Source organism: Triticum aestivum, chromosome 2D (genome assembly GCF_018294505.1).
Source record: "Triticum aestivum cultivar Chinese Spring chromosome 2D, IWGSC CS RefSeq v2.1, whole genome shotgun sequence".
NCBI classification, from domain to species: domain Eukaryota; kingdom Viridiplantae; phylum Streptophyta; class Magnoliopsida; order Poales; family Poaceae; genus Triticum; species Triticum aestivum.
Window position 1 is genome coordinate 416,567,625 of NC_057799.1, and position 27,175 is coordinate 416,594,799.

A 27,175-nucleotide genomic window follows, 5' to 3' on the forward strand; every position below is an offset into this window, starting at 1 on the left:
TCCAATGATAATAGTTGTGGGCGGCGAGATCAAGAATTATGGGGATGTAGGGGCTGACGTCGGAGATTGTGTCAGCAAGAGATATTGGTGCGGCGAGGATTGGTGCAGGGTAGTTTTGTGGAGCTATGGTGAGGGCCGAGAGAGAAGCGGCCGCGGCATTGGCAGCCTTGGCGATGAGTGCGGCCCGGCGCTCGAAGTAGCCGGGCGGCGGCGGCGGTGGTGGCGTTGGCGGAGCCATACCCTAAACCCTGGGACCGGTATCTGATACCATGAAAGCTGAATAAAACTGTTGCTTATTGATGATTTGGTGCGGCATACAAAGTATATAAGAGGGTACAAACCGATTTGGGATAGGGGTACAAAACTGACTTGGACTAGAAGTCGTATACCATAATAACTACTCTAACAGTGACAAAGCAAGCTTGCAGTCACACGCGCGGTCAGGACTGTGACCGGCAAGGGAATAGGAGGCCTTGGGCCCAAATGGTTAGACCAACTGCTAGTCCAAGGGGCCCAACTCACCCACGACAAGTTAAATCAAGCAGTTACGTGATTGGACACGACTGTGATACGATGGCCCATACGACATTCACGAACCTGTTTTTCTCTACTGAAAACCAGTTTCCCTCCTGTCATTTTTAGGCAAATTTCCCCCCTGTCTTTACGAGAAAAGATTATGTATTTTGTCTCTGGCATATAGGAATTAAAAAATACATCATATTATTTAAAAATACTAGTAGAATGGCCCGTGCATAAATGCCGGCTATACTTTCAACTGTCTGACCATTATTTGAAACAACAAATTTGTCATTTCACAAAATCATGCAATAGCATGTTCTATATTTATGAAATGAATTATATCTAGTACTCCCTCCGTAAACTAATATAAGAGCGTATAGATTACTACTTTAGTGATCTAAACGCTCTTATATTAGTTTACAGAGGGGCTAAAACCATTGGTCACATGTTGTCCATATTTTGAATGTTATAACTTATAACTAAGAATTACATTAGAATTAAATCTAGCTTGAAGAAACTAACTTTTGTACTTATTTCCTCCCAATATAGTGTGTCGGTTTTAGAGTGGATAATTATTATAAATAACAATAGTATCCTATTTACGAGGTGAACAAAACAAAAGTGATTGCAAGCCTAAATGCAATAGCACGTCCTTATTCTCAATTGTCACATTCTAGATTTTTCCCAAGTCTGAATGTTAAAAAAATCAAAGAAAAATAAAACTTTTCAAAATGGATTGTGATTGCTTGTATTATTCAGAATTTTAAAAGGAATTTTTTTATTGGACTGAAATGTGGTTCAAAGAAAACTTTTGTAATTATTAAGAACCCTAAATTTTCGTTTAGGGATTATTTATCAAAACTAGAAATTGAGCTCACATAATGCTTGTGACCTTTGTTAGATATTTCGGGTTGTAAAGAATATCCGTAAACCCCTAGGATTTATTTGGAACCCCAAAATAATTTGGAAATTAAATTGAACCCTAAAGGAATTTAGGGAATAAATTGATATTTCAAAATGGGGTGACAAATTAAATATTTATTTTGGGCATAAAGTTATTTTATTAAACCCCAGTTTGAGCCTCCCAAAATAGTTGTAGTGAGTTTGATTTTTGAATCAATTCAAAAATAAATTGGCATATTTCATATAGGGCTATATATTTTATTTGGCAAGAAATAAATCCCCATAGGCCCTAGTTAAATGTTTAATCTTCTATTAGTATTCTGAGTTGGTTTAGAGCAAGTTTGGTTTTGAAATAAATTTGAAATTCAAAACAGAAATCAAAACAAAAAGAGAAAAAGGAGAAAAAGAAATAAAAGGAAAAGGAAAAGGGTCTACCCTACCGACCCAGTTAGCGCGACCCAACAAACCTTGGCGTGCAGCGTGGCAGCAACAGCAATGACCCAGCCCACCTAAGCCGACTAGCCATATCGGACACGGTAAAGTCCGTCGGCCACTCCAACTCTGGTGTGGAGGCGTGTGATGATTATAGGGAGCGGTGTGCCTGTCGTGCGAGGCAGAGGGCGTGGGAGGCGGAGGCGGCCACGCATGCCTTGGACGAGGAAGTCATCCATGCCCGGATCATCGAGGAGCGGCAAATGAGGAGCACACATGCCCTCGCCCGAGAGCAAAACCAAGGTGGTTTGTGCCATGGCCGGACTGCCCCCGATAGAGCAGAAGGAGGACTGTGACAGGTCGGACAACTGCGACAGAGAGCAGATCCGGCTCGATCCATTTTACGTCTTCGAGTGTTGCTTGCGCGACAAAGACACCAAGGGCAACGATAGCCGTGGAGGATCTTCTTAGCTTCATATGTAATATACATGCCAATTTTTATAGTCCGATGCCATTGTATCGATGCAGTAGCCGGACGCTATGTGTGAAATTACATAGATGTAGTTTACGAATTACGATGCATGTGGTTGTATGGTTTTGCGGATTTACTAATGAGGTACCCTGTTGTGGAATCGGACATTCGAGGCGTGACATGTCATTGTCCGCTGGCATGTCCGGACGCGTCCGCGAACGTTTAGGAGTCCCGAGTAATACAATTCTTTCTCCTCCAAAAAAAGGTCCGACTATTGATTTATTTTATTTTTAGAAAAAAAAGTCTGGTTGTAGATGTTCTAAACATAGGCCAACTCATTCAAACTTCAATTGTTTACGGTTCTATATTTTCCCGAGAAGGATCAAAATTATTATAAAGATTCACCGGAAGTACAAAGCACCTCACACATAATAAAAATTACATCGAGGTCCATGAACCACCGAACGACAATTGCCTCCGCTAGCGCTCCCATACCGGAGCCGGTCTGACCTTGTCGATGATAGCTGTGAAGTCTTCGTGCACGCGCCACTAAGGACCAGCGTCTTGGAGCCGCAATCATCGTCTTTAAATCCTTAAATCGATCTGAAGAACCTGACACCAAATATCGCTGTTATGTGCGCACGACGAGAAATCCTAACCTCGCGCCCCAAGAAGCTGGCAGGAATCTACGCCGGAGCTCTATTATCCGTCCCAAGGGACGAACTTGAGGAGGATCGGAGCCCGAAAGACTTACTCGAAGAAGGAGCATCAACATCTGTAAGGGCATATTTATCCCTTAGTTGTTTTGGTGATTGATGACAATGCTTTTTGCAGACTAATCGTGTGCGTTGAGTATTTCAGGTATCTCATCACTACGCACAAGACGATTTGGTACCCCTCGAAGACTATTAAAGACGACGTTTCTCTACGTTTCTTTTCGGTGGATTTGAGTCATAGGAAAGCCGTACTATTAAGAGGGGGTCCGCTTTGGAAAGGTTTGGGTGGAATCATCACGTACATGTCTACTCCATTTGCACCTCCTTTCCTTTGGCACTTTGGAGCATCCTCCGTCTTTTCGCGTCTATGCAAACTGTCGTGTTTGCTGAGCTTGGGCATGCGGTAGTACTGCTCCTAGGAGCAGTAGTACCGCAGGCTCTTGCGGTAGTACCGGGCCCTAGCACGGTAGTACCGCAAGCGCCCACGGTAGTACCGCTCCCTTGGAGCTGTACTACCGTGACCCCAGACCAGGCACTGCTGCGGCTGCAGTAGTAGGGGCGGATGTAATTTTTTACATCCGCGCCCTACGCGGTAGTACCACACCCGATGCGCGGTAGTACCGTGCGTTCTGGCCTGGCTCAGCATCTTACGCGGCAGTAGGAGCGGATGTAATTTTTTACATTCGCAACCCGCGCGGTAGTACCTCTCCTGGCTTACGGTACTACCGTGCCGGATTTTTGCATTGACTCCAACTCAGCGGAAGTTGCCACGGATGTATTTTTATATGTCCGTGCCTTCCCGAAATTTGGAACATCCCTGCCTTGCGGTAGTACCGCATGGGGGAGCGGTAGTACCGCGCCAGCGATTCTACCGCCCTCTGCTTCAGTGCATTTGGGCTGTCCCAGTTTGTGCTGCTCGGGCGGTAGTACTGTGGGGCCCTGCGGTAGTACCGCATGCCCTTGCGATAGTACCGCGGCCCTGGCGCGGTAGTACCGTGCTGCGCAGGCTGGGTTGGTGGATAACGGTTGGATTTGTCCCTCCACTATATAAGGGGTGTCTTCTTCTCCGAGTTGACCACCTCTTCCATCCCTAAGCTCCATTGTTGCTCCAAGCTCCATTTTCGCCCGATCTCTCTCCCTAGCCAATCAAACTTGTTGATTTCTAGGGATTGGTTGAGAAGGCCCCGGTCTACACTTTCACCAAGAGAAATTTGATTCCCCCCACTAATCCCTTGCGGATCTTGTTACTCTTGGGTGTTTGAGCACCCTAGACGGTTGAGGTCACCGTGGAGCCATATTCCATTGTGGTGAAGCTTCGTGGTGTCATTGGGAGCCTCCAATTAAGTTCTGGAGATTGCCCCAACCTTGTTTGTAAAGGTTCGGTCGCCGCCTCCAAGGGCACCAATAGTGGAATCACGGCATCTCGCATTGTGTGAGGGCATGAGGAGAATACGGTGGCCCTAGTGGCTTCTTGGGGAGAATTGTGCCTCCACACCGCTCAAACGGAGACGTACTTCCCCTCAAAAGGAAGGAACTCCGGTAACACATCATCGTCTTAACCGGCTCCACTCTTGGTTATCTCGTGCCTTTACTTGTGCAAGCATATTTGTGTTATATCCCTTGCTTGCTTGTGTGCTTGTTGTTGTTGCATCATATAGGTTACCCACCTAGTTGCATATCTAGACAACCTACTTTGATGCAAAGTTTAAATTGGTAAAGAAAAGATAAAAATTGTTAGTTGCCTATTCACCCCCCTCTAGTCAACTATATCGATCCTTCCAATTGGTATCAGAGCCTCGTCTCTTTATTAAGGACTTTGTCGTCCAAAGAGTATGGTTAACACCGTAGACGGTGTGGAGGAGCACTCCGGTGCGAATCCGGTCTCGTCTAGGGCCGATGGGGGAACCGCGGTCTCTCGCGAGGAATTCAATGTGGCTTTGGACACATTGAAAACCTCCATGACGACCGAGGTTGAAAGCATGTTTAATAAGTTCATAGAAGGGCTTAAATTACCCACCACACCAATGAAAGTGGGTGATCCCACTAACAAGGTGACGGATGCTAACTCCAACAAGGGGGAAGCTACTAGTGAAAAGGCTCCTTCTTCTAGTGGTAAAAATGGCACCGACATCTTTGCCCATGTGGAACCTCCACTTGTTTATGGAGGACCGATTCCCTCCACTCATTTAAATCATGCCGGTCCTCCCCCTAAGATTGTGAAAAATGATGACTTTGATTCTTGGGTCTATCGCTTTAAGCGTCATTTAAACCTTGTTAATACTAATCTTTGGAGAATCATTGAAGAAGGTTTTTATCCGCATGATCGAAGCAAATTCAATCCTAGAGAATGTGACAGCCTAGTTTTTGCCCTCTTTTCTTTGCCTGATTTTCAGTTGGTTTGAATTTGAAATTTGGAGTTTTGAATCTTTTCATATGGACTTAAACACTTGGGTACCCCTTGGCATTCACCTAAGTGTCCCATTTCCCTCTCTAACCATCATTCCCTCTCTGGTTCACCTCAAAATAAAATATGGAATATTTTTCTTAAATGAAAAATATTCATTTCCTTCTCTTAAACCCTAGCTAGCTCAATGTGCTCCAAAGCAACCCCAATTTTTCTTGCCCACAAAAATCTGAGAAAATTCACAAATATTCTTTGAACCCTAGGGCACCTTCCCGAGCAAAAATATTTCATCACTTTTTGGAATATTTTTGCTACAGAAAATATTTTCTGTTCTGGACAGAAATGGTGGTTTCTACAGCAACTACCATTTTACTTGCTCCTTTGTGGCTGATTTTTCTTGTGCATCATCACCTTAGTAGATGATTGCTAGCCTCCAAAGCCCAGCCCTCAACTCCAAGCCGTTTGACCACAGTAAGCTCTCAAAGTTACTGATCAGAAACTTACCAGGCAGTTGAAATCTATCCTACTGCGTCTGGGTCCAAACCAAAGCGTGGTAATCTTCAAAACTACCACGAACAACAAGCCAGACATGAAATTTGGACTTACGTCGGCCAGAGGGCAGAGTTCACGCGGTGACCACGCGTGTACACGATGCCAACCTGCGTGTCGACGCGCTCTGCGTCGCGCCCGAGCTTCTGTTGCTCGCGTGCTCGCTGCCCCGACTGCCTAAGCTTGCCAAACTTCGCCACAATCTTCGTCCAAGCTCTCTTAACTCCCTCTTGGCGCTCGCCGACGCCGGAGCTCGCCGCAGCGAGCATGGGCGTGGTCCGACCAACGTAACAGTGCGGTGCGAACTGTGCTCGTCATCACCCCAGTGCCCTTGTGCTCGTCCCCGTTCGCCCACAGTCCCCTCGTGAGCTGCGTCGCCTTCTCCCCCTCTCACTGACGCTGTTAGTCACCGGGCGCCGAGTCTAGGTGTTCACCGGCGGAGCCCGAACCCCCCTCGATGCTCGGCTATAAATGGAGCCCTCCCCAGCTTCCTCGAGCACCATCCACGCCTCCCACACACTCCACAATCTCGTAGATAGCCGTAGCTCGGCCGGGTAGGCCGCGGGCCGCCGTCCCCGAGCTCGAGCTCACCGGTGATCCTCTCGGGTCGTCTCCATAGCTCCAGCCCCTCCCAGGCCTGGGCAACCCTTCCAGGGCCTCCGCCACTCTCCGGTGGTGCTGTTCCGCCTGGTTGGAGCCCCTCGAGTCGCCTCTGTTCGCCGTCGTCTTCGTCTCCGGCGACCTCCGCTCTCTGCCTCCGCTAGAGAGGTTGATTCCGACGCCGTCCGACCACCCCTAGCTACTCTACGGGTATGGGCAGGTGCGCTTCCGTCTCCTCTCTCGATCCCTCCCTCTTGTTTTGGCCAAGAAGCCCTCGTCGCCGGCGTGTGCTCTGGTGAAGCCGCGCCGTCCTCTGTTTCCTTCTCCCTCTCCCCCTCACCTGACTGGCAGGGCCCGCTAGTCAGCCACTCAGTACGCGCGCAAAGCGGTATGAGTGGTGGCACCCCGAGGCTTTACGTCTTCGAAGTCACCCCCCCAGTCTATTTTTATTTAAATTCAAATATCATATTTTCCAGAGAGCTTCAAACAGCCAAAACTCTTTAACCATAAGTCCAAATGAATTGATTCTTTTTCATTGTGTTCTTTGTAAAGAAATCTAGCAGCTCACCAAAAAAGGGATTTTTCCCTGCTGTCTAGATCTTCTGGTGAATTTCAGAAGGGTTCTTGATGTTTTCTTTTTGTGTTTATAAATATTTTCAGAGGGTGAGGCTTGTCTTGAGGATCACCAGGAGGCTTGTGAACCTCATCTGCACTAAGGCAAGCCACAACAACATTTTCATGGTGCCATTACAATATTTGTGATTTTCCTACTTGAATGAATGATTTAATCCATGCATTTAAATCACTACTATGTTATTTATATTCTGTTAGTTGCTGGTTTAAGCTAATATGCTTGGTTTACAGAAAGTTTAAAGCTAACTAAGTTGGTAAAGAAACTAGAATTAATTTTTGTAACATAGTTATGGATATAAATAATTATATGGAGTTATTTTTCATGCATGAAAAAAATGATAAATTTGCTAGAAAGATTCTGTTTAAAGTAAGGTTTAATCCTAACCAGAGAAGTGTCATGAGTTGTTGATGCTTAGTGTGGATATAGTTGACCCAGTCATTTCCGTTGATATGTGATGCATATGTTAGTGTTGCATTTCATGGCATACTATGACACCGGTTATTTTCAATTTAAGTTGAACCTGATAATAACTCAACTTGAATACACCGTTGACCAGGTCATGGTGCCACTGAAACGAGTTTTTCCCAGTGCAACCACATTTGCCTTTATGGGAAGGCTTTTATTCGGTCCGTTGTCATGCCTCTGGTCGATGCCTCCAACGAGGGAAGGTTATGGGCGTGCGGTACCCTGGCCTGGTAAGCAGACATAACCTTGTGTGCCCGTTGTTGAGATTTTGGTACCATGTCCCCGTGTGGGACAGTTTATGTTTTGGCCACGACGGTGGTCGTTGTGTCTTTGGTAGACACGGGGCCACCCAGGACTAGCCCAGTGGGGAGTGAGTCGGAGTGGCCGGGAGAGTGTCATGGCAATGGAGGGGTTTCGTCGGAATGCCGTTGGTCCACCCGAATGGGAGTGCGAGGCCATGGGTTCCGTGGTGTGGGTACAGTGTGCTACCTCTGCAGAGTGTATTAATCTATCGATAGCCGAGTCCACAGTTACGGACACGCTCGAAAGTAGGTCACACCATGGGTCAACATTTAATAAATCTTGCACACTAAGTTATGAACGTTGCACTGTTGATGATGGTGGAAAGGTCATCTTGTTGTTTTAGACTAGGTGTTGGTCGTGGTTGCGATCGCCAGAAGGATCACCGTTTGAGGCCAAATATTGGTCGTGGTTGTGGTCGCCGGAAAGATCACGAGATATCCCTAGTTAAGACCTTGAGCTTGGTACGTTTGTGATCCAAGAGCGATCACCGTTGGTAAGCCAGTCCGAGATATTTTTCTCTCAGGAGCATGATCACAGCATGTTGGCTATCTTGTTGCATTATTAATAATTGGTTAATTATCATGATATTGTTTGTCATTATGTTTATGTTTGTTGTGAGCTTGCAAGTACATTCAATGTACTGACCTGGCGTGTCATGCCAGATTTCAGGAAAGTCTCATTGGAAAGGAGTGATGTCCGAGTCTAGATCGTGTCCACATCAGTGTCCCTGTGCTATGGAGTTCCGCTGCCGCGTAGTTGTTATGATCGAGGCCCCTTTATGTTCACTAAATAATGTACATATTGTTCAGCCGCACCGTGTGTGCCGCTTGGCCTCGCTACCTGTTGTAATATAAACTTTGATCCGCTAGCATCAATAAAGCGGTCGTTTTCTGTACCAAGATGTTGTGTGTTGTCAGAAGACATGGTCTCTGGGCTGGCAATGCATGGTAAACCGGTTGCTCTGAGCCGGGGTGCCACAACGCTTGGTATCAGAGCTACGCTGACTGTAGGCCACGCTAGACTATGACGTGTTAACTGGACGTTAGATACGAGTTTTAGTTGAGTGCTGGTAGCATTTGTAGCTGGTTGTTGCATTGCATGCACTTGTTTTATTTTTATGCTAACCTACTAATGGTTGTGAGTGTAGATGGCTCTGGTGCCGTATCCGTGCCAGTTGCAGCTGATGCCGTTCACGTCGCCGCATCTCCTTCATAACATGTGGCATCGGCTGTACCCCCTCGGTGACGATCCAGTCTATCGTGTGTACCGGGAGCATCTAGCTGACTCAGTGTATGAGTATAACGCCGTGGTTACTCTGCGCACCAGTTCCGATTCCAGCACTTACACTCGTACCTCTCGGAGCGGTTATGCTTCTACCGCTTCCCAGGCTGTCCAGTTTGCTGCATTCAAGGTCCTTGTCGAGCTTCATTACAACGAGGTCCGGATGCAGAACCACCCAGGTTTCTACTACTATACTTCTCTGCACGACAACGGTCGTGTCCGTTTCCCTATCATTGATCCAGAGTCTGATAGTGTTGCTAGCCACCTTGCTCGTTATATCACCACTAGCTATCTTATGATCCACGAGCTGGCTCGAGAGCTGACTCGCGCTCGTACTGCTTTAGCCTCTGCTTTAGTCTCTACTAGGTCCGCCACTGCTCCATCCTCCCTGGGATTTACTCCTTATATTCCAGCCAGTTCTATTTCCCCTGTTTCACCGGTTACTCCCCCGAGTAGCTCGGGCGCCTCGACCGTGAATCCTCTCAGTGCTCTTGCTGAGTGGGTTTCATTTCTCACTACTCCTGTAGCCCCGATGCTTCACCCTACACCTGCCCCTGAGGCAGAGCCCTCGAGGCAGCGTCGTCGTGTTACCTTTAACCCGGAGGTCTCAGTTAACCTCGTCAGTTCAGGATCCGAGTCCGCTTCAGGAGAGGACCCCGCAGCACCAGCAGAGCGGTAGAGCTTCTGAGTATTCGTAGTCGTCAGGATGGTGTACGAGTGTAGTCGTACTAGTCATGAGGTTTCGTTTCATGTATGAGAGTAGTTGAACCTGGCATGTTGTTTATCTTTCATGTATGAGTCTATGTATAATTATGTTGGAACTCTATTTTATTCGCCATATTTTCTTCGTCATTTTGGTTTTTCTCGGGCTTTTGTTGCTGGATTTTCCCCAATTCATTTTGAATGTTTCTCATCTCGGTTGCGTTCTCTTGGGAAAAATCCACAATAGGATGCCGCGGGGAGGCAGCAGTAGCGACGTTTGCGAGGGTACTCCTGTTCGTCGTTCCGCACGACAGGCAGGACACTCCCCCGAGCCGTACGTTCCACCACCGCCAAATCTGCCCTCCACTGAGCAAATTCTGCATATGTTTGAGGAAAGACGGAATAATGATCTTATTGAAATATTAAGAAGTGTGCAAGCTATGGTTGGACAGAATGGAAATCAGAACGGTCATCACTCCAAGCTGTCAGATTTTCAGAGGACCAAGCCTCCCAGTTTCAGTCAGGTTATTGATCCCTTGGATGCAGACGATTGGCTGCGAACCATTGAGAGGAACCTTGATATTGCTCGTACTGAAGAAGATGATAAAGTTCCATTTGCAACTCATTATCTTGAAGGCACTGCTGCCATATGGTTGGAAAATATAAAAGCCATGTGGCCTGCTGATGAAGAAATCACCTGGTCAAAATTCAAGGATCAGTTCAGGAAATATCATATCCCTACTAGAATTATGAAGACTAAGCAGCATGAATTTCTCGTGCTCCTCCAAGGAAATCAGTCTATGGGTGAATATTTGCAAAAATTCAATCATCTGTCACGTTACTCCCTATATGACGTGGCCACTGAAGAAAGAAAGATTGACAGATTTCTTGGTGGATTAAACCCGCAACTCCGGTGTACCCTCAGTATGTTTGATTTTCCAGATTTCCAAACTCTGGTGAACAAGGCTTTCATTGCTGAAAGGGAGCAGAAGCTTGTATCGGATAATAGGCCTACTAACAACGACCACAAGCGCAAGTTTGAGCCAAAGAAGGATGGGCAACCCGTGCAGAAGGCTCGTACCTGGCAGCAGACTCAGGTGGAATACAAGCCCAATTAGCAACAGAATGTTAACAAGACTACCACCCAAGTCAAGAATGTCGTGACCAACCCAGCGCACGAGGAGCGCCAGCGCAACAATTCTTGCTTCAGTTGTGGGCAAACCGGACATTATGCCAGACAGTGTCCCAAGAACAGCAAGGCGAATGCTCTATTCAGGCCACAAGTCAATTTTATGGAGTCATGCCCGAACCAGCAAAACATCACTGGGCACGTTCATCACCTCTCCGTCGATGAAGCCCAAGAGAACCCCGAAGTCGTCATTGGTATGTTTTCTGTTAATAACATACCTGCAGTAATTTTATTTGACTCTGGGGCTTCCCACTCTTTTATTTCTTGGAGTTTTGTTGCCCAAAACAAATTTCCTTGTTCGCTTTTGGGAAAGAATATGCTGGTACAAACCCCGGGATCCTTAATCAAGAGCAATCTGGTCTGCCGTAATCTGGAAGTCAATATCAACGGAGTCTGTTTTCCAACTTCTTTGATAATTATTGAGTCTGCTAAGTTGGATGTTATCTTGGGTATGAATTGGCTGACTCAATATCAAGTATGCATAAATTGCGCGACCCAAGAAGTCACTTTGACCAGTCAGAAGGGGCAGACTACCAAATTCTATGCTCGTAGAAGCATACCCAAGAAAGAAATGGTCTTCACCGTTGTGGCTGAATTGGAATTAATTCCTGTGGTCAGTGAGTTTCCTGATGTATTTCCAGAAGAGCTGCCAGGCATGCCACCAGATCGAGAGCTTGAGTTTGCAATAGATCTTGTGCCCGGAACCCCACCGTTATACAAGAAGTATTACCGGATGCCCTCATCAGAATTAGTGGAGCTAAAGAAACAGCTTGATGAAATGCTCCAGAAAGGATATATCCGTCCCAGCTCTTCACCATGGGGATCACCTGCTATCTTCGTGGACAAAAAGGATGGCAGCCTCCACATGTGTGTGGATTACCGTCAGCTGAATGATGTCACCATCAAAAACAAATATCCGCTGCCAAGGATTGATGACTTGTTTGATCAGCTCAGTGGGGCCAAGGTATTCTCCAAGATTGATCTACGGACAGGATATCATCAGCTCAAGATTAAAAAGGAAGATATTCCTAAGACCGCATTCACCACTCGATACGGTCTTTATGAATATACAGTTATGTCCTTTGGTCTCACCAACGCCCCTGCCTTCTTCATGCATATGATGAACAAAGTATTCATGGACTTCCTCGATAAGTTCGTAGTAGTCTTCATCGATGACATACTTATTTACTCAAGAAGTGAAGAAGATCACAAAGAACACCTCCGAGCAGTGTTACAACGACTCCGCGACCATCAACTATACGCCAAATTCAGTAAATGCGAATTTTGGCTCAAGCAAGTTGAATTTCTTGGAGATGTGCTATCCGCTGAAGGTATAGCCGTGGACCCGAGCAAAGTAAAGGATGTGCTCGATTGGTTGCCGCCCACAACCGTATCTCAGATCCGGAGTTTTCTTGGATTAGCCGGATATTACCATCGTTTCATTGAAGGATTTTCCAGGATTGCTAAACCCATGACGGAGCTACTCAAAAAGGATAAGAAGTTTGAATGGACTAAGGACTGTGAGAAAAGTTTCAATGAGCTAATGATACGGCTGACGACTGCACCCGTGTTGACTCTTCTTGATATCTACCGCAGTTTTGATGTGTACTGTGACGCCTCCAGACAAGGACCTGGATGCGTACTTATGCAAGACAGCAAGGTAGTAGCCTATGCATCGCGACATCTACGACCCCACGAGGGAAATTATCCTACTCATGATTTGGAATTGGCCGCGGTGGTTCATGCTCTAAAAATTTGGAGACACTATCTCATCGGGAAGAGGTGCCAAATTTGTACCGATCACAAAAGTCTCAAGTATATATTTACTCAGCCAGATTTATATCTTCGTCAACGAAGATGGCTTGAGTTAGTCAAGGATTACGATCTTGGAATAAATTACCACCCGGGTAAGGCCAACGTGGTTGCCGATGCACTCAGTCGAAAGCCTGGCAGCCTAAATGTCATATTGAAATCCTTGCCTCCTGAACTTCAAGAGGAGATTGCTCAGCTCAACCTGGTCATAGTTGATGCCGACCTTGCTAATATTTTGGAAGTTGCCCCCACACTTGAGGAAGAGATCCGCAAGGCCCAGCCAGCTGACACCGTCCTGCAGAAACGTGCCAAGAATATGGTAGCAGGACAGACTTCAGATTTCTCGAAGGATCAATTTGGTACCCTCCGCTTCCGTGGAAGGATTTTTGTACCCAATCAAGCGGATTTAAAGCAGAAAATCCTGTCAGAAGCACACGAATCTTCGTATTCCATTCACCCTGGAGGTACGAAAATGTATGAAGACCTTCGACAAATATTCTGGTGGGATGGAATGAAGAAAGACATTGCCTATTTTGTGGCCTGTTGCGACATATGCAACAAGGTGAAGGCGGAGCATCAGAAGCCAGCCGGACTTCTCCAACTGTTGCCAGTTTCACAATGGAAATGGGATGATGTCTGCATGGATTTCATCACAGGACTACCTAAGACTCAGCGAGGCAATGATGCAATCTGGGTCATAGTGGACACCTTAACCAAGGTTGCTCACTTTATCCCGATCAGAACCACATATCGAGCGGATCAACTTGCACAGCTGTATGTATCCAAAATAGTCAGTCTGCATGGAGTACCCCGAACCATCACTTCTGACCGAGGTTCACTTTTTACCTCCGCTTTTTGGTCACGTCTCCATCAAGCCTTGGGGACAGCGCTGAAATACAGTACCGCTTATCATCCTCAGACTGATGGACAGACAGAGCGGGTAAACCAAATACTCGAAGATATGCCGCGAGCCTGTGCTTTGGCCCAAGGACCTAAATGGGAAGACTGCCTGCCGTATGCCGAGTTCTCTTACAACAATAGCTTCCAGACCAGTCTAAAGATGTCACCATATGAGGCTTTGTATGGCCGTAAGTGCCGCACTCCTTTAAATTGGTCTCAAACTGGAGATAGCTGCATCTTTGGAACAGATCTCATGATGGAAGCTGAGAAACAAGTTAAGGAAATCAAAGACAGATTGCAATTGGCCAAATCTCGACAGAAGAGTTATTGTGATGCAAAGCACCGACAGATCAGTTTTGAACCCGGAGAACACGTATACCTCCGAGTCACTCCTATGAAAGGAATCAAGAGATTCCAGACTCGTGGAAAGTTGGCACCCAGATTTATTGGTCCATTTCCAGTTATGTCACGAGTGGGTACTGTTGCATATCAGTTGGAACTACCCCCTGAATTGTCGGACGTGCACAACGTGTTTCATGTTTCACAGTTGAGGCGATGCATATCGCCGCCTGAGAAAAAGACTGCTATGACTGAAATAGAGCTGGCAAAGGACTTAACATATGAAGAGAGACCGGTTAAAATTTTGGATCAGATGGAAAGGGTCACTCGTAGTAAAGTAAGGAAGTTCTACAAGATTCGGTGGGAGCATCACACAGAGTCAGAATCAACGTGGGAACGGGAAGAATTTCTAAAGGCACATTACCCAGAATGGTTTTCCCAAGCAATCGAATCTCAAGGACGAGATTCATTCTAAGTGGGGGAGGTCTGTGACAGCTTGGTTTTTGCCCTCTTTTCTTTGCCTGATTTTCAGTTGGTTTGAATTTGAAATTTGGAGTTTTGAATCTTTTCATATGGACTTAAACACTTGGGTACCCCTTGGCTTTCACCCAAGTGTCCCATTTCCCTCTCTAACCATCATTCCCTCTCTGGTTCACCTCAAAATAATATATGGAATATTTTTCTTAAATGAAAAATATTCATTTCCCTCTCTTAAACCCTAGCTAGCTCAATGTGCTCCAAAGCAACCCCAATTTTTCTTGCCCACAAAAATCTTAGAAAATTCACAAATATTCTTCGAACCCTAGGGAACCTTCCTGAGCAAAAATATTTCATCACTTTTTGGAATATTTTTGCTATAGAAAATATTTTCTGTTCTAGACAGAAATGGTGGTTTCTACAGCAACTACCATTTTACTTGCTCCTTTGTGGCTGATTTTTCTTGTGCATCATCACCTTAGTAGATGATTGCTAGCCTCCAAAGCCCAGCCCTCAACTCCCAGCCGTTTGACCACAGTAAGCTCTCAAAGTTACTGATCAGAAACTTACCAGGCAGTTGAAATCTATCCTACCGCGTCTGGGTCCAAACCAAAGCGTGGTAATCTTCAAAACTACCACGAACAACAAGCCAGACATGAAATTTGGACTTAGGTCGGCCCGAGGGCAGAGTTCACGAGGTGACCACGCATGTACACGATGCCAACCTGCGTGTCGACGCGCTCTGCGTCGCGCCCGAGCTTCTGTTGCTCGCGTGCTCGCTGCCCCGACTGCCTAAGCTTGCCAAACTTCGCCACAATCTTCGTCCAAGCTCTCTTAACTCCCTCCTGGTGCTCGCCGAGGCCAGAGCTCGCCGCAGCGAGCACGGGCGCAGTCCGTCCAACGTAACAGTGCGGTGCGCACTGTGCTCGTCGTCACCCCAGTGCCCCTGTGCTCGTCCCCGTTCGCCCACAGTCCCCGCGTGAGCTGCGTCGCCTTCTCCCTCTCTCACTGACGCCGTTTGTTGTCGAGCGCCGTGTCCAGGTGTCCACCGGCGGAGCCTGAACCCCCCGACGCTCGGCTATAAATGGAGCCCTCCCCAGCCTCCTCGAGCACCATCCACGCCTCCCACACACTCCACAATCTCGTAGATAGCCGTAGCCCGGCCGGGCAGGCCGCGGGCCGCCGTCCCCGAGCTCGAGCTCGCCGGCGACCCCTCGGGTCGTCTCCGTAGCTCCAGCCCCTCCCAGGCCTGGGCAACCCTTCCAGGGCCTCCGCCACTCTCCGGTGGTGCTGTTCCGCCTGGTTGGAGCCCCTTGAGTCGCCTCTTTTCGCCGTCGTCTTTGTCTCCGGTGACCTCCGCTCTCTGCCTTCGCTAGAGAGGTTGATTCCAACGCCGTCCGACCACCCCTAGCTACTCTACGGGTACGGGCAGGTGCGCTTCCGTCTCCTCTCTCGATCCCTCCCTCTTGTTTTGGCCAAGAAGCCCTCGTCGCCGGCGTGTGTTCCGGCGAAGCCGCCCCGTCCTCTGTTTCCTTCTCCCTCTCCCCCTCACCTGACTAGCGGGGGCCACTAGTCAGCCACTCAGTACACGCGCGAAGCGGTACGAGTGGTGGCGCCCCGAGGCTTTACGCCTTCGACGTCACCCCCCAAGTCTGTTTTTATTTAAATTCAAATATCATATTTTCCAGAGAGCTTCAAACAGCCAAAACTGTTTAACCATAAGTCCAAATGAATTGATTCTTTTTGCATTGTGTTCTTTGTAAACAAATCTAGCAGCTCACCAAAAATGGGATTTTTCCCTGCTGTCTAGATTTTCTGGTGAATTTTAGAAGGGTTCTTGATGTTTTCTTTTTGTGTTTATAAATATTTTCAGAGGGTGAGGCTTGTCTTGAGGATCACCAGGAGGCTTGTGAACCTCATCTGCACTAAGGCAAGCCACAACAACATTTTCATGGTGCCATTACAATATTTGTGATTTTCCTACTTGAATGAATGATTTAATCCATGCATTTAAATCACTATTATGTTATTTATATTCTGTTAGTTGCTTGTTTAAGTTAATATGCTTGATTTACAGAAAGTTTAAGCTAACTAAGTTGGTAAAGAAACAAGAATTAATTTTTGTAAGATATAGTTATGGATATAAATAATTATATGGAGTTATTTTTCATGCATGAGAAAAATGATAAATTTGCTAAAAAGATTCTGTTTAAAGTAAGGTCTAATCCTAACCAGAGAAGTGTCATGAGTTGTTGATGCTTAGTGTGGATATAGTTGACCCATTCATTTCCGTTGATATGTGATGCATATGTTAGTGTTGCATTTCATGGCATACTATGACACCGGTTATTTTCACTTTAAGTTGAACCTGATAATAACTGAACTTGAATACATCGTTGACCGGGTCATGGTGCCACTGAAACGAGTTTTTCCCAATGCAACCACATTTGCCTTTATGGGAAGGCTTTTATTCGGTCCGTTGTCATGCCTCTGGTCGGTGCCTCAAACGAGGGAAGGTTATGGGCGTGCGGTACCCTGGCCTGGTAAGCAGACATAACCTTGTGTGCCCGTTGTTGAGATTTTGGTACCGTGTCCCCATGTGGGACAGCTTATGTTTTGGCCATGACGGTGGTCGTTGTGTCTTTGGTAGACACGGGGCCACCCAGGACTAGCCCAGTGGGGAGTGAGTCGAAGTGGCCGGGAGAGTGTCATGGCAATGGAGGGGTTTTGTCGGAATGCCGTTAGTCCACCCGAATGGGAGTGCAAGGCCATGGGTTCTGTGGTGTGGTTACAGTGCACTACCTCTGCAGAGTGTATTAATCTATCGATAGCCAAGTCCACGGTTACGGACACGCTCGAAAGTAGGTCACACCATGGGTCAACGTTTAATAATTCTTGCACACTAAGTTATGAATGTTGCACTGTTGATGATGGCGGAAAGGTCATCTTGTTGTTTTAGACCAATGTTGGTCGTGGTTGTGATTGCCGGAAGGATCACTGTTTGAGGCCAAATATTTGTCGTGGTTGTGGTCGCCGGAAAGATCACGAGATATCCCTAGTTAAGACCTTGAGGTTGGTACGTTTGTGATCCAAGAGCGATCACCGTTGGTACGCCAGTCCGAGAGATTTTTCTCTCAAGAGCATGATCACAGCATGTTGGCTATCTTGTTGCATTATTAATAATTTGTTAATTATCATGATATTGTTTGTCATTATGTTTATGTTTGTTGTGAGCTTGAAAGTACATTCAACGTACTGACCTGGCGTGTCATGCCCGATTTCAGGAAAGTCTCGTTGGAAAGGAGTGTTGTCCAAGTCTAGATCGTGTCCACATTGGTGTCCCTTTGCTATGGAGTTCCGCTACGACGTTGTTCCGTTGCCGCGTAGTTGTTATGATCGAGGCCCATTTATGTTCACTAAATAATGTACATATTGTTCAGCCGCACCGTGTGTGCCGCTTGGCCTCGCTACCTGTTGTAATATAAACTTTGATCCGCTAGCATCAATAAAGCGGTCGTTTTCTGTACCAAGATGTTGTGTGTTGCCAGAAGACATGGTCTCTGGGTTGGCAATGCATGGTAAACCGGTTGCTCTGAGCCGGGGTGCCACAGAGAAGCCGCGGATAATCAATTCAATGAGAATGCTCTCTTCGTCATCCAAGATGCAATCCCACCCGAAGATCTTGCTCATCTCCGGCCCTTCTCCATGGCCAAGGATGCATGGCGCCAAGTTGTCTCGCTCTATAGGGGAAGCGCAAGCATTCAATGCTCCAACTATGAAGTGGTGCAAGATGAAGCCAATGAGTTTGCAATGAAAGAGGATGAAGAACCTCGTGAGCTTTATCGCAGATTAACTACTCTCGCGGTCTCACTCCGAGATCATGGGAGCAAGGATACGGATGACAATTGGATGAAGCGCAAATTCCTCAAGGCCATGATGCCTTACCACAAGGCCATGTCGTCCGTCATTCGTCAAAGGCCGGATTTTCACACCTTGTCCTCAAGTGAAGTGTTGGATGAGTTCGTGGCAATGAGTATCTTGGACAAGACCGCCGACAATGCGGTGTTACGTTCTCAAAGAGCAAAGAAGCCCAACCTTGCATTGAAGGCCAATGTTAGTGTGGAAGAAGAGGATGAAGAGGAAGAAGAGGAGAGCAATCCCGAAGATACAAAGTATGCTTATCATGAACACATGGCTCTTGCTTCAAGGCAATTTTGGAGTAAGAAGAACACAAGGCCCAACTTCAACAAGAACAACTCAAGTGGAGCGAAGGTCAAGCAACGAGTGAGGACTTGCTATAATTGTGGCAATGTAAGCCATTTTGTTGCGGAATGTCCTTATGAGAAGAGGGAAGACAATGGTGGCAAGCTCATCCGAAAGGACAAGGCCAAGTCTTTCCCCAACAAGAGCAACTTCACCAAGAAGACTCCACCCAAGGGGCTGGTGGCACAAGAAGAGTACAATGAGATGATGATGATGAAGACGGTGAGTCGGTTGTCGTGGCCTCCATTGCCATTGCAACAACTCCACGGATGTCTCTCTTCGACTCACCCAATGAGAACATCACCGCCAAGTGCCTCATGGCTAAAGCCACCAACAAGGTAACCCCCAACATCAAAACTACCATCATTAATAATCCTTCTTTGATGGATTGCATTGATGAACATGACGGGTCTAATGTGGAGGAGAATGAATTTGAGTCTTTTATGAGTAAGCTGAAGGGTAAATCCAAGAAGCACTTCGTTGCTCTCTTGGAACAACTTGGTGAAGCCAATGACATGATCGAGGCTCACGAAGATACCATCTCTAAGATGGAAGGGCATAGTCGTGACTATGCTGATGAGATTTTGGATCTTTCCAATGTCTTGAGGAAGAGCGAGGTATTCGTTTGGCTCTTGAAGAGTCATACAACGATGACCACGCTAAATTAAAGAAAGATCTTGATCATGATCTTGTTGTATCTCGTGTGCTAAACTCTGAGAAGGCCAAGCTTGGGGTTGATCTTGCTAGACTCAAAGAGGAGTTTGATTTAATTGACAAGGCTCACAAGGTCTTGAAGGGTGCTCATGCTAGCCTCAAAGAGTCTCATGATCAACTCCAAGTAAAGCTCACCAAGGAGAAAGCCACCTTTCCTCATATGGTTTTAATTGATAATGCAAATGCTACTAACCCGTGTTGTGAGCATGTGCATCTTGTTGAGGAGAATGCAAAGTTGAAGAAGCAACTTGAGAAAGGCATTGTGTCGTGCATACAAGGTGAGAAGAATCTCAACAACCTTTTGAGCAATCAAAAGGAAGTTGTGGCTAAGGAAGGAATTGGGTTCACACCCAAGTCCAAGAACAATAAGAAGGATGACAAGGCCAAACGACCTCCCCCTCTCAAGCAAACTTTTGTGAAGGAGGGAGAGGGTGCTTCTAAGAAGAAGAAGAATAAGAACAATGTGAAGGGTAGTGATGCTAAGAAGGGCAATGCTACCCCTCCTAACCAAGCCGGCGACTTTAACCCTTCTTATGTGTTATGCCGTGCTAGTGATGGACATGTTTATGCCAAATTTGTTGGTTCTTCTTATGAGTACATTGAATGGTCTATTTGGGTTCCTAAGACCCTTGTTACTAACATCAAAGGACCCATTACAAAATGGGTACCTAAAACCAAGCATTGATTTCTTGTAGGTGTTTGCTTTCGGTGGGGGATCATGGTTGCTCGATAGTGGAGCAACTAATAATTTCTTGTAGATGTTCACAAGATTCCATCTATGCCCACCAATGTCGAGTGGGGTGATGCCTCGTCCTCTAAGGTATTGGGACTTGGCAAGGTTGTCATTTCTCATGATCTCACGATCGAGAAGGTCATGCTTGTTGAGTCCCTTGCATACAATTTACTTTCCGTTCGACAACTTGCACTCATGGGCTTTGCCACTTTCTTTGATGTTGATACCGTGGCCCTCTTGTGAGCAAGACTCTTAAAGTAGCCTTTGTTGGGCATGTCGAGAACGGTCTCTATGTGATTAACTTTTTGGAGCGACCCACTAAGACCGCGACGTGCCTAATGGCTAAAGTTGACGTGGGATGGCTTTGGCATCGCCGTTTAGCCCATGTCAATATGAGATCTTTGCAAAGTCTTCTCAAAGGGGACCATGTCCGTGGACTAACAAATGTTAGTTTTGCTAAAGATCGTGCTTGCAGTACTTGTTTCGAAGGAAAGCTACATGAAAAGGCTCACCCTCCCACGACTATCATTTACTCGAAGAGGCCTTTGGAGCTCCTTCATTTGGATCTCTTTGGGCCTCCATCCTTTGATAGCCTTGGGGGTAGAAAGTATTGCTTGGTGATTGTGGATGACTTTTCAAGATACACTTGGCTATATTTCTTCAAGAGGAAGAGCGAGACCCAACAAACCGTCATTGACTTTGCAAATGAAGCCCAACGTCAACACAATGCAAAGATATTGACAATAAGAAGTGACAACGGCACCGAGTTCAAGAACTACACCTTGGATGAGTTTCTTAGTGATGAGGGGATAAAGCATCAATTTTCCGCACCTTACACCCCTCAACAAAATGGTGTAGCGGAGAGGAAGAACCGGACGTTGGTGGATGCGGCAAGGACCATGATGGCGGAGTTCAAGTCTCCTTACAACTTTTGGGCCGAAGCCATCAACACCGCTTGTCATGCATCAAATCGGCTCTATCTCCGCAAAGGCTTGAACAAGACTCCATATGAGATACTCACCAGTAACAATCCCAACCTCAAGTACTTTCGAGTGTTCGGGTGTAAGTGTTTCATTCTCAAGAAAGGTGTTCGCTTGTCTAAATTTGAGGCTAGAGCCTATGAGGGCATATTTGTTGGTTATGCTACAAACTCTCATGCTTACCATGTCCTCAATAAGTCCACGGGACTTATTGAGGAGACGTGTAACGTGGAGTTTGATGAGAATAACGGCTCCCAAGTGGAGCAAAGTGGCACTTGTGATGTAGGTGATGAAATTCCTCCTCAAGCCATAAAAAGAATGGGAGTTGGTTTTATCCTACCCATTGAGGAACCCCTTGTGGCCGAAGGAGAAGGACAATGCTCCACTCAAGTGGAGCCATCACCAACCCAAGGCCCACACGCTTCCGAAGAACAAAGTGAAGGCCCTCAACCTCAAGAACAAGACCAACGGCAAGATCAATCTCAAGATGGTGTTGAAACATCAAGTGATGCCCAAGGTCAAGTTCTCTCCTCCGAGCAAGTTCAAGATAAAGAACTTCCTCGAGATCAAGAACAAGCTCAAGACGACGCTCAAGATGATCAAGTGACCTCTCCTCGACTCACCCCTGAGGAGGAATTGGAGCGTCGTGCCGCCAAGATTGCATCCAAGCTCTCCACCAAGGGTCATCTCATGAAGAATGTGCTTGGAAGCATTCAAAAGGGGGTAAGCACTCGTAGACAATTGGCAAACTATTGTGAACATCACGCGTTTGTCTCTTGTGTTGAACCCCAAAAGGTCTATGAGGCGCTCGAAGATCCGGATTGGCTCAATGCCATGCATGAAGAACTCAACAACTTCGAGTACAACAAGGTGTGGAGATTTGTGCCAAGGCCAACGGGGAACCACAATGTTATTGGAACCAAGTGGATATTCAAGAACAAGCAAGATGCTCATGGGACCATCATTCGCAACAAGGCAAGATTGGTAGCACAAGGCTACTCCCAAGTCGAGGGTATCGACTATGGTGAAACCTTTGCTCCCGTTGCTTGCCTTGAATCCATTCGTTTGTTGATTGCTTATGCTTCCCATCATAACTTTAAGTTACAACAAATGGATGTGAAGAGTGCCTTTCTTAATGGTCCTATTAATGAGTTGGTATATGTCAAGCAACCCCCCGGGTTCGAGGATCCCTAATTCCCCGATCATGTGTATCAACTCGATAAGGCACTCTATGGCCTTAAGCAAGCCCCACGTGCGTGGTATGACCACCTTACCGAGTTGTTGCAAGATCGTGGATTTGAAGTTGGGCAAATCGATCCCACTCTTTTTACTAAGAAGGTCAAAGGGGAGTTGTTTGTGTGCCAACTATATGTTGATGATATTATCTTCGGTTCCCCTAACAAAGCTTTCAATGAGGAATTTGCCGCTCTCATGACCTCTAAGTTCAAGATGTCTTTGATGGGAGAGTTGAAGTTTTTCCTTGGATTCGAAGTCAAGCAAAGAAGAGAAGGAACCTTCATCAACCAAGCCAAATATACTCAAGACATGCTAAAGAGATTCAAGCTAAGTGATGTCAAGCCAGCTTCCACTCCAATGCCCACCAAGTGCCAACTTGACATTGATCCCAATGGTAAAGCGGTGGATCAAAAGGTATATCGCTCCATGATTGGCTCCTTGCTTTACCTTTGTGCATCTAGACCGGATATCATGTTGAGTGTGGGAATTTGTGCACGGTTTCAAGCCGCACCTAAGGAAAGCCACTTTGTGGCGGTCAAGCGAATCTTTCGATATTTGGCTCATACCTCAAACTTTGGCTTATGGTATCCAAGAGGTGAAAACTTCAAGCTTGCAGGATATTCGGATTCCGATTGGGCGGGAGACAAAGTGGATAGGAAGTCCACTTCCGGAGGGTGCCAGTTTCTTGGTTGCTCTTTGGTAAGTTGGTCTTCCAAGAAGCAGAGTTGCGTGTCTCTCTCGTCCACCGAAGCGGAGTATGTGGCCGCCGGTAGCTGTTGTGCGCAACTTCTTTGGATGAGGCAAACTTTAAAGGATTACGGTGTCATTTGTGACAAAGTGCCTCTTTGGTGTGACAATGAAAGCGCCATCAAGATTTCTCTCAACCCGGTGCAACACTTCAAGACGAAGCATATTGAGATTCGGTATCACTTCATCCGGGATCACATTAGGTGAGGGGGGATTGAGCTCAACTACGTCAACACTCATGATAACCTTGCAGATATTTTCACGAAGCCCTTGGATGAAGCAAGATTTCGCGAGTTAAGGCATGAGCTAAATATCATTGATTCGAGCAATGTTGCTTGAACCCTTACATACCCCACCATACTCAACTTGTTATCTTGTTTAGGTGTAGGCATGGACATAGGGGGAGTGTTGTTCTCTCAATGAACTCTTCCTCCCCCCATTATGCATAAATTGATCAACTCTTTCACATTAGCCATTGTTGATGGTACTTGTGCTTCAAAGACAAGTTTTGGTCATGGGCCCAAGGATAATTCTTCGCGGTGCCATACCAATTGACTCAAACATAGGTGGCTCCGGCCACCGCCCTCTCTCTAGAGAGGTTGTGTTGAGTTTTTTAGTCCTTGTTGTCTCTTGTCTTCCTTTCGTCGCGTCGAGCTTGTGTGTCATGTCCTGTGTGTCAGCGATTTGGTGTGTCCGTTCGCTTGAAGTTTGCTTTGCAAAGGCCCTTTCTTTTTATAAATTATTAAACTCCTAGGCACAAAATCGAGAAAATCATTTGTAGCAAAAGGTTCCTTAAGGATAGCAAGAAAGTTGGGGTGGACACTTATGGATTTGAGATCAGAATTTCCCTTACTAGAAGTTTCACCCTTATTTTTAGGAACATACATCAATTTAGCAATCTTAGCATTAGAAGGAGTGTTTTTCACGGAAGAAAAGGAAGATCATAGGTTGGTAATAATATCCTCAATTTTATCAATTCTAGTGGAATCTTGATCTATTTTCTCATTAACCATAGGTTCCTTTTCTTTAAAAAATTTAAGAGCAACTCCTACCTTAGATCCGTATTGGGTAGTTTGGTTGTGGATATTTCTATCCAAATTTTCAATCAACTCTACGGTGGCAACTTTATTTTCAATAATTTCAAGCCGTTGCATCACATGTTCCAAAGTTAAAATAGTTCCATTAACCAAAAGAGGCAGTGGGCCAAACAAATCTATCATAGCATTATAAGAATCAAAAGTATGGCTTCCCAAGAAATTTCCTCCAGTAATGGTATCAAGAATATATCTATTCCAAGGCGTGACGCCTACATAAAAATTGCGAAGAAGAACGCAAGTAGATTGCTTTCTAGCAGATTTATTTTGAGCATTGCAAATCCTATACCAAGCATCTTTTAGATTTTCTCCCTCCCTTTGTTTGAAATTAAGAACTTCATTCTCGGGAGACAAATGAGTAGATAAAGGACTAGCCATAACGACGAAGTAAGCGAAAAAGAAAGGGCGAATAAAATGGCAAGGGTGAAGTGGGGGAGAGGAAAACGAGAGGCAAATGGCAAATAATGTAATGCGAGGGATAAGAGTTTGTGATGGGTACTTGGTATGTCTTGACTTGTGTAGACTCGGCAACGGCACCAAAAATGGCTTGTTGTTGGGAGTCAAATCTTGACTTGACTTGGCGCACACCTCCCCGACAATGGCGCCAGAAATCCTTCTTGCTACCTCTTGAGCACTGCGTTGGTTTTCCCTTGAAGACGAAAGGGTGATGCAGTAAAGTACCGTAAGTATTTCCCTCAGTTTTTGAGAACCAAGGTATCAATCCAGTAGGAGGACACGCTCAAGTCCCTTGTACCTACACAAACAAATAAGAACCTCGCAACCAACGCGATAAAGGGGTTGTCAATCCCTTCACGATCACTTACGAGAGTGAGATCTGATAGAGATGATAAGATAATATTTTTGGTATTTTTATGATAAAGAGTAAACGTAAAGAAAGCAAAGTAAACAGTAATGGAAATAACGGGAAATTACTATGATGGAAAATAGACCCGGGGGCCATAGGTTTCACTAGTGGCTTCTCTCAAGAGCATAAGTATTACGGTGGGTGACGAATTACTGTTGAGCAATTGATAGAATTGAGCATAGTTATGAGAATATCTAGGTATGATCATGTATATAGGCATCACGTCCGTGACAAGTAGACCGACTCCTGCCTGCATCTACTATTATTACTCCACACATCGACCGCTATCCAGCATGCATCTAGAGTATTAAGTTCATAAGAATGGAGTAACGCTTTAAGCAAGATGACATGATGTAGAGGGATAAACTAATGCAATATGATATAAACCCCATCTTTTTATCCTTGATGGCAATAATACAATACGTGTCGTTTCCCCTACTGTCACTGGGATTGAGCACCGCAAGATTGAACCCAAAGCTAAGCACTTCTCCCATTGCAAGAAAGATCAATCTAGTAGGCCAAACCAAACTGATAATTCGAAGAGACTTGCAAAGATAACCAATCATACATAAAAGAATTCAGAGAAGATTCAAATATAGTTCATAGATAATCTGGATCATAAACCCACAATTCATCGGATCTCGACAAACACACCGCAAAAGAAGATTACATCGAATATATCTCCAAGAGAATCGAGGAGAACTTTGTATTGAGATCCAAAGAGAGAGAAGAAGCCATCTAGCTAATAACTATGGACCCGAAGGTCTGAGGTAAACTACTCACACATCATCGGAGAGGCTATGGTGTTGATGTAGAAGCCCTCCGTGATCGATGCCCCCTCCGGCAGGACGCTGGAAAAGGCCCCAAGATGGGATCTCACGGGTACAGAAGGTTGCGGCGGTGGAATTAGGTTTTCATGGTGCTCTTCAATGGTTTGGGGGTACGTAGGTATATATAGGAGGAAGAAGTAGGTCGGTGGAGCCACAAGGGGCCCACGAGGGTGGAGGGCGCGCCTGGTGGGGGTGGGCGCACCCCCCTACCTCGTGGCCGCCTCGTTGGTTGCTTGATGTCCACTCCAAGTCCTCTGGATCATGTTTGTTCCAAAAATCACGCTCCCGAAGGTTTCATTCCATTTGGACTCCGTTTGATATCCTTTTTCTGCGAAACACTGAAATAGGCAAAATAACAGCAATTTGGGCTGGGCCTCCGGTTAATAGGTTAGTACCAAAAATAATATAAAAGTGTATAAATAATCCCATTAAACATCCAAAACTGAATATATAATAGCATGGAACAATCAAAATTATAGATACGTTGGAGACGTATCAAGCATCCCCAAGCTTAATTCCCGCTCGTCCTCGAGTAGGTAAATGATAAAAACATAATTTTTGATGTGGAATGCTTCTTAGCATAATTCTCAATGTAAATCTTTTTGTTGTGGCGTGAATATTTAGATCCGGCAGATTCAAGATAAAAGTTTGATGTTGACATAAAAACAATAATACTTCAAACATGCTAACCAAGCAATTATGTCTTATCAAAATAACATAGCCAAAGAAAGCTTATCCCTACAAAATCATATAGTTAGGCTATGTTTCAATATTGTCACACAAATGTTCTCATCATGCATAACCCCGATGACAAGCTGAGCAATTGGTTCATACTTTTTAACGCGCTTTAGCCTTTTCAACTCTTACGCAATACATGAGCGCAAGCCATGGATATAGCACTATGGGTGGAGTAAAGTATAATGATGGGGGTTATGAGAGAAGACAAAAAAGGTAGAAAGTCTCACATTGATGCGGCTAATCAATAGGCTATGGCGATGCCCATCGATTGATGTCAA